The sequence below is a fragment of the Rutidosis leptorrhynchoides genome, chromosome 10, assembly GCF_046630445.1.
Source record: "Rutidosis leptorrhynchoides isolate AG116_Rl617_1_P2 chromosome 10, CSIRO_AGI_Rlap_v1, whole genome shotgun sequence".
NCBI lineage: Eukaryota > Viridiplantae > Streptophyta > Magnoliopsida > Asterales > Asteraceae > Rutidosis > Rutidosis leptorrhynchoides.
This window is the reverse complement of record NC_092342.1, coordinates 111,510,626-111,518,845: the sequence shown is the minus strand read 5'-3', so window position 1 is coordinate 111,518,845 and position 8,220 is coordinate 111,510,626.

The window sequence follows — 8,220 nt, the reverse complement described above, 5'->3', positions numbered from 1 at the left end:
AAAAATCATTTCCCCAGAATAACAACTTTTAAATCAAAGTTTATCATAGTTTTTAATTAACTAACCCAAAACAGCCCGCGGTGTTACTACGACGGCGTAAATCCGGTTTTACGGTGTTTTTCGTGTTTCCAGGTTTTAAATCATTAAGTTAGCATATCATATAGATATAGAACATGTGTTTAGTTGATTTTAAAAGTCAAGTTAGAAGGATTAACTTTTATTTGCGAACAAGTTTAGAATTAACTAAACTATGTTCTAGTGATTACAAGTTTAAACCTTCGAATAAGATAGCTTTATATGTATGAATCGAATGATGTTATGAATATCATTACTACCTCAAGTTCCTTGGATAAACCTACTGGAAATGAGAAAAATAGATCTAGCTTCAAAGGATCCTTGGATGGCTTGAAAGTTCTTGAAGCAGAATCATGACACGAAAACAATTTCAAGTAAGATTTTCACTCGAAATAAGATTGTTATAGTTATAGAAATTGAATTAAAGTTTGAATATGATTATTACCTTGTATTAGAAAGATAACCTACTGTAAGTAACAAAGGTTTCTTGATCTTGGATGATTACTTGGAATGGATTTAGAAAACTTGGAAGTAAACTTGCAATCTTGGAAGTATTCTTAATTTTATGAAACTAGAACTTTTGGAATTTATGAAGAACACTTAGAACTTGAAGATAGAACTTGAGAGAGATCAATTAGATGAATAAAATTGAAGAATGAAAGTGTTTGTAGGTGTTTTTGGTCGTTAGTGTATGGATTAGATATAAAGGATATGTAATTTTGTTTTCATGTAAATAAGTCATGAATGATTACTCATATTTTTGTAATTTTATGAGATATTTCATGCTAGTTGCCAAATGATGGTTCCCACATGTGTTAGGTGACTCAAATGGGATGCTAAGAGCTGATCATTGGAGTGTATATACCAATAGTACATACATCTAAAAGCTGTGTATTGTACAAGTACAAATACGGGTGCATACGAGTAGAATTGTTGATGAAACTGAACGAGGATGTAATTGTAAGCATTTTTGTTAAGTAGAAGTATTTTGATAAGTGTCTTGAAGTCTTTCAAAAGTGTATGAATACATATTAAAACACTACATGTATATACATTTTAACTGAGTCGTTAAGTCATCGTTAGTCGTTACATGTAAACGTTGTTTTGAAACCTTTAGGTTAAACGATCTTGTTGAATGTTGTTAACACATTGTTTATTATAACAAATGAGATGTTAAATTGTTATATTATCATGATATTATGATATATAATATATCTTAGTATGATATATATACAGTTAAATGTCGTTACAACGATAATCGTTACATATATGTCTCGTTTCGAAATCATTAAGTTAGTAGTCTTATTTTTACATATGTATTTCATTGTTAATACACTTAATAATATGTTTACTTATCATAATATCATGTTAACTATATATATATCCATATATATGTCATCATATAGTTTTTACAAGTTTTAACGTTCGTGAATCACTGGTAAACTTGGGTGGTCAATTGTCTATATGAAGCCTATTTCAATTAATCAAGTCTTAACAAGTTTGATTGCTTAACATGTTGGAAACACTTAATCATGTAAATAATAATTTCATTTAATATATATATAAACATGGAAAAGTTCGGGTCACTACAGTACCTACCCGTTAAATAAATTTCGTCCCGAAATTTTAAGCAGTTGGAGGTGTTGACGTATCTTCTGGAAATAAATGCGGGTATTTCTTCTTCATCTGATCTTCACGCTCTCAGGTGAACTCGGGTCCTCTACGAGCATTCCATCGAACCTTAACAATCGGTATCTTGTTTTGTTTAAGTCTCTTAACCTCACGATCCATTATTTCGACGGGTTCTTCAATGAATTGAAGTTTTTCATTGATTTGGATTTCGTCCAACGGAATAGTGAGATCTTCTTTAGCAAAACATTTCTTCAAATTTGAGACGTGGAAAGTGTTATATACAGCCGCGAGTTGTTGAGGTAGCTCCAGTTGGTAAGCTACTGGTCCGACACGATCTATAATCTTGAATGGTCCAATGTACCTTGGATTTAGTTTCCCCCGTTTACCAAATCGAACAACGCCTTTCCAAGGTGAAACCTTAAGCATGACCATTTCTCCAATTTCAAACTCTATATCTTTTCTTTTACTGTCCGCGTAGCTCTTTTGTAGACTCTGGGCGGTTTTCAATCTTTGTTGAATTTGGATGATTTTCTCGGTAGTTTCTTGTATTATCTCCGGACCTGTAATCTGTCTATCCCCCACTTCACTCCAACAAATCGGAGACCTGTACTTTCTACCATAAAGTGCTTCAAACGGCGCCATCTCAATGCTTGAATGGTAGCTGTTGTTGTAGGAAAATTCTGCTAACGGTAGATGTCGATCCCAATTGTTTCTGAAATCAATAACACAAGCTCGTAGCATGTCTTCAAGCGTTTGTATCGTCCTTTCGCTCTGCCTATCAGTTTGTGGATGATAGGCAGTACTCATGTCTAGACGAGTTCCCAATGCTTGCTGTAATGTCTGCCAGAATCTTGAAATAAATCTGCCATCCCTATCAGAGATAATAGAGATTGGTATTCCATGTCTGGAGACGACTTCCTTCAAATACAGTCGTGCTAACTTCTCCATCTTGTCATCTTCTCTTATTGGCAGGAAGTGTGCTGACTTGGTGAGACGATCAACTATTACCCAAATAGTATCATAACCACTTGCAGTCCTTGGCAATTTAGTAATGAAATCCATGGTAATGTTTTCCCATTTCCATTCCGGGATTTCGAGTTGTTGAAGTAGACCTGATGGTTTCTGATGCTCAGCTTTGACCTTAGAACACGTCAAACATTCTCCTACGTATTTACCAACATCGGCTTTCATACCCGGCCACCAAAAATGTTTCTTGAGATCCTTGTACATCTTCCCCGTTCCAGGATGTATTGAGTATCTGGTTTTATGAGCTTCTCTAAGTACCATTTCTCTCATATCTCCAAATTTTGGTACCCAAATCCTTTCAGCCCTATACCGGGTTCCGTCTTCCCGAATATTAAGATGCTTCTCCGATCCTTTGGGTACTTCATCCTTTAAATTTCCCTCTTTTAAAACTCCTTGTTGCACCTCCTTTATTTGAGTAGTAAGGTTATTGTGAATCATTATATTCATAGATTTTACTCGAATGGGTTCTCTGTCCTTCCTGCTCAAGGCGTCGGCTACCACATTTGCCTTTCCCGGGTGGTAATGAATCTCAAAGTTGTAATCATTCAACAATTAAATCCACCTACGCTGCCTCATATTCAGTTGTTTCTGATTAAATATGTGTTGAAGACTTTTGTGGTCGGTATATATAATACTTTTGACCCCATATAAGTAGTGCCTCCAAGTCTTTAATGCAAAAACAACCGCGCCTAATTCCAAATCATGCGTCGTATAATTTTGTTTATGAATCTTCAATTGTCTAGACGCATAAGCAATCACCTTCGTTCGTTGCATTAATACACAACCGAGACCTTGCTTTGATGCGTCACAATAAATCACAAAATCATCATTCCCTTCAGGCAATGACAATATAGGTGCCGTAGTTAGCTTTTTCTTCAATAACTGGAACGCCTTCTCTTGTTCATCCTTCCATTCAAATTTCTTCCCTTTATGCGTTAATGCAGTCAAGGGTTTTGCTATTTTGGAGAAATCTTGGATGAATCTTCTGTAGTAACCAGCCAATCCTAAAAATTGACGTATATGCTTCGGAGTTTTTGGGGTTTCCCACTTTTCAACGGTTTCGATCTTTGCCGGGTCCACCTGGATACCTTCTTTGTTCACTATGTGACCGAGGAATTGAACTTCTTCCAACCAAAATGCACACTTTGAAAACTTAGCGTACAGTTTTTCTTTCCTCAATACTTCTAGCACTTTTCTCAAATGTTCTTCGTGCTCTTGATCATTCTTTGAGTAAATAAGTATGTCATCGATGAAAACAATGACAAACTTGTCAAGATATGGCCCACACACTCGGTTCATGAGGTCCATGAACACAGCTGGTGCGTTAGTCAATCCAAATGGCATAACCATAAACTCGTAATGACCGTAACGCGTCCTAAAAGCAGTCTTTGGAATATCATCCTCCTTCACCCGCATTTGATGATATCCAGAACGTAAATCGATCTTCGAATAAACAGACGAGCTTTGTAGTTGATCAAATAAGTCGTCAATTCTCGGCAGTGGATAACGGTTTTTGATGGTAAGTTTGTTCAACTCTCTGTAGTCAATACACAACCTAAATGTACCATCCTTCTCCTTGACAAACAAAACAGGAGCTCCCCATGGTGATGTGCTTGGTCGAATGAAACCACGTTCTAATAGTTCTTGCAGTTGGCTTTGCAGTTCTTTCATCTCGCTGGGTGCGAGTCTATAAGGAGCACGAGCTATTGGTGCAGCTCCTGGTACAAGATCTATTTGAAATTCAATAGATCGATGTGGAGGTAGTCCCGGTAATTCTTTCGGAAATACATCGGGAAATTCTTTTGCGACGGGAACATCATTGATGCTCTTTTCTTCAGTTTGTACTTTATCGACGTGTGCTAGAACAGCATAGCAACCTTTTCTTATTAGTTTTTGTGCCTTCAAATTACTAATAAGATGTAGCTTCATGTTGCCCTTTTCTCCGTACACCATTAAGGGTTCTCCTTCTTCTCGTACAATGCGAATTGCATTTTTATAACATACGATCTCTGCTTTCACCTTCTTCAGCCAGTCCATGCCAACTATTACATCAAAACTCCCTAACTCTACTGGTATCAAATCAATCTTAAATATTTCACTACCCAGTTTAATTTATCGATTCCGGCATATATTATCTGCTGAAATTAATTTACCGTTTGCTAATTCGAGTAAAAATTTACTATCCAACGGCATCAATGGACAACTTAATTTAGCACAAAAATCTCTACTCATATAGCTTCTATCCGCACCCGAATCAAATAAAACGTAAGAAGATTTATTGTCAATAAGAAACGTACCCGTAACAAGCTCCGGGTCTTCCTGTGCCTCTGCCGCATTAATATTGAAAACTCTTCCGCGGCCTTGTCCATTCGTGTTCTCCTGGTTCAGGCAATTTCTAATAATGTGGCCCGGTTTTCCACATTTATAACAAACTACATTGGCATAACTTGCTCCGACACTACTTGCTCCGCCATTACTCGTTCCGACACCATTTGTTCCTTTCGTTCTGTTAACCCCTGGTCCGTAGACCTCACACTTCGCCGCGCTATGACCATTTCTTTTACACTTGTTGCAAAATTTGGTGCAGAACCCCGAGTGATACTTTTCACACCTTTGGCATAGCTGCTTCTGATTGTTGTTGTTGTTGTTGCGGTTGTTATTATTGTTAGGTTGATTGTTGTAGTTGCTGCTGTTGTTGTTGTTGTTGTTGTTGTTGGGCCGTTTGTTGTAGTTGCGATTGATATTGCGATTGTTGGGATAATTGTTGCGATTATTATTGTAATTGCTGTTGTTGTTGTTGTTGTTGTTGTTGTATTGGTGATTCTTATCACCGTTTTCCTCCCACTTTCTTTTGACTTGCTTCACATTGGCCTCTTCAGCCGTCTGTTCTTTAATTCTTTCCTTAATCTGGTTCACTAGTTTGTCAGCCATTCTACATGCCTGTTGTATGGAGGCGGGCTCGTGTGAACTTATATCTTCTTGGATTCTTTCCGGTAATCCTTTCACAAACGCGTCGATCTTCTTTTCCTCATCTTCGAACGCTCCCGGACACAATAGGCACAATTCTGTGAATCGTCTTTCGTACGTGGTAATATCAAATCCTTAGGTTCGTAACCCTCTAAGTTCTGTCTTGAGCTTATTGACCTCGGTTCTGGGACGGTACTTCTCATTCATCAAGTGCTTGAATGCTGACCACGGTAGTGCGTACGCATCATCTTGTCCCACTTGCTCTAGATAGGTATTCTACCATGTTAGCGCAGAACCTGTGAAGGTATGCATAGCGTACTTCACTTTGTCCTCTTCAGTACACTTACTTATGGCAAACACCGATTCAACCTTCTCGGTCCACCGTTTCAATCCGATCGGTCCTTCGGTTCCACCAAATTCCAAAGGTTTGCAGGCAGTGAATTCTTTATAGGTGCATCCTACACGATTTCCTGTACTGCTAGATCCAAGGTTATTGTTGGTATGTAGCGCAGCCTGTACTGCGGCTATGTTTGAAGCTAGAAAAGTACGGAATTCCTCTTCATTCATATTCACGGTGTGTCGAGTAGTCGGTGCCATTTCCTTCAAAATAGTCAAATGGAACAAGTTAATCATACAGAATATTAAGAGTAGTTAATAGTATTTTATAGCATAATATGAACTCATTTATAAAAGCTTTTTCTTCATATTAGCGTTTTATAAGTTTAAATTCGGGTAGTACATACCCGTTAAGTTCATACTTAGTAGCTAATATACAATTCAACTACTACAATTCTATATGAAAAACTGATTATAATAATATTTCGCGTTCAAACTTTTATACAATATTTTACAAACTTACAACACCGCTTATTTTACATAAAGCATGAAATATAGCACACAATAACTTTGATACAAGATAGTTGTGAAGATAATTCTAGCTAGTACACAAGTCGTTCAGCAAATGCAATAAAGACACGTAATTCATACGTCCAGAAACAAGTCATGCATTCTGGTTTTACTAGGACTACTTCCCATCCTTGGTCTTGTGGAACATAACCGTTATGGCCGTTGATAAGACAGCGTGTTGTAACGTCGTCAAAGGGACGAGGGTTACGTAATGACCAACAGTCTCGTAATAACCTAAAAACCTCATTTCTTACCCCAATTACTGACTCCGTCACTTGTGGGAACGTTTTGTTTAATAGTTGTAGCCCGATGTTCTTTTTCTCACTTTGGTGAGAAGCGAACATTACTAACCCGTAAGCATAGCATGCTTCTTTATGTTGCATGTCAGCCACTTTTTCTAAATCATGAAGTCCTATATTCGGATACATTGAGTCAAAATAATTTCTTAACTCGTTGCGTAAAATAGCATTTGGGTTCCCCGCAATATATGCGTCAAAGTAAACACATCGTAACTTATGGGTTTCCCAATGTGATATCCCCCATCTTTCTAACGAAAGTCTCTTATAAACCAAGACATTCTTGGAACGTTCTTCGAATGTCTTACAAACTAATTTCGCCGTAAATAGTTGTGCCGAAGAATTCTGACCGACTCTAGACAAGATTTCATCAATCATGTCTCCGGGTAAGTCTTCTAAAATATTGGGTTGTCTATCCATTTTGTGTTTTTATACTGTAAAATAGACAAGAGTTAGATTCATAAAAGATACTTATTAATACAAGCAATTTTTTACATATATCATAAAGCATAAGCACACTATATTACATATATTACACCACACGAATACAACTATCTTATTCCGACTCGCTCGTTTCTTCTTCTTCAGTTTTGGTTCGTTTTGCCAAGTTTCTAGGGATATATGATGTTCCCCTAATACGAGCTGTCGTTTTCCACAACGGTTTAGAAAAACCTGGTGGTTTAGAGGTTCCCGGGTCATTGTTACAACTTAAGGGCTTCGGGGGTTGAGGATACATATAAAGTTCATCGGGGTTGGAATTAAATTTCTCTATTTTTATGCCCTTTCCCTTATTATTTTCTTTTTCCTTTTTAAATTCAGTTGGGGTAATTTCTATAACATCATCGGAATTCTCGTCGGAATCCGATTCATCGGAGAATTGGTAATCCTCCCAATATTTTGCTTCCTTGGCGGAAACACCATTGACCATAATTAACCTTGGTCGGTTGGTTGAGGATTTTCTTTTACTTAACCGTTTTATTATTTCCCCCACCGGTTCTATTTCCTCCTCCGGTTCCTCCTCTTCCGGTTCTGATTCTTCTTCCGGTTCTGATTCTTCTTCCGGTTCTTCTTCGGGAACTTGTGAATCAGTCCAATATATATTCGACTCTTCGTTATTATTAGGTGAGTCAATGGGATTTGTGCTAGAGGTAGACATCTATCACACAATATCAAACATGTTAAGAGATTAATATATCACATAATATATACATGTTAATAATATATAGTTTCCAACAAAAATGTTAAGGAATCATTTTTAAAGAAAACACGGTCGAAGTCCAGACTCACTAATGCATCCTAACAAACTCGATAAGACACA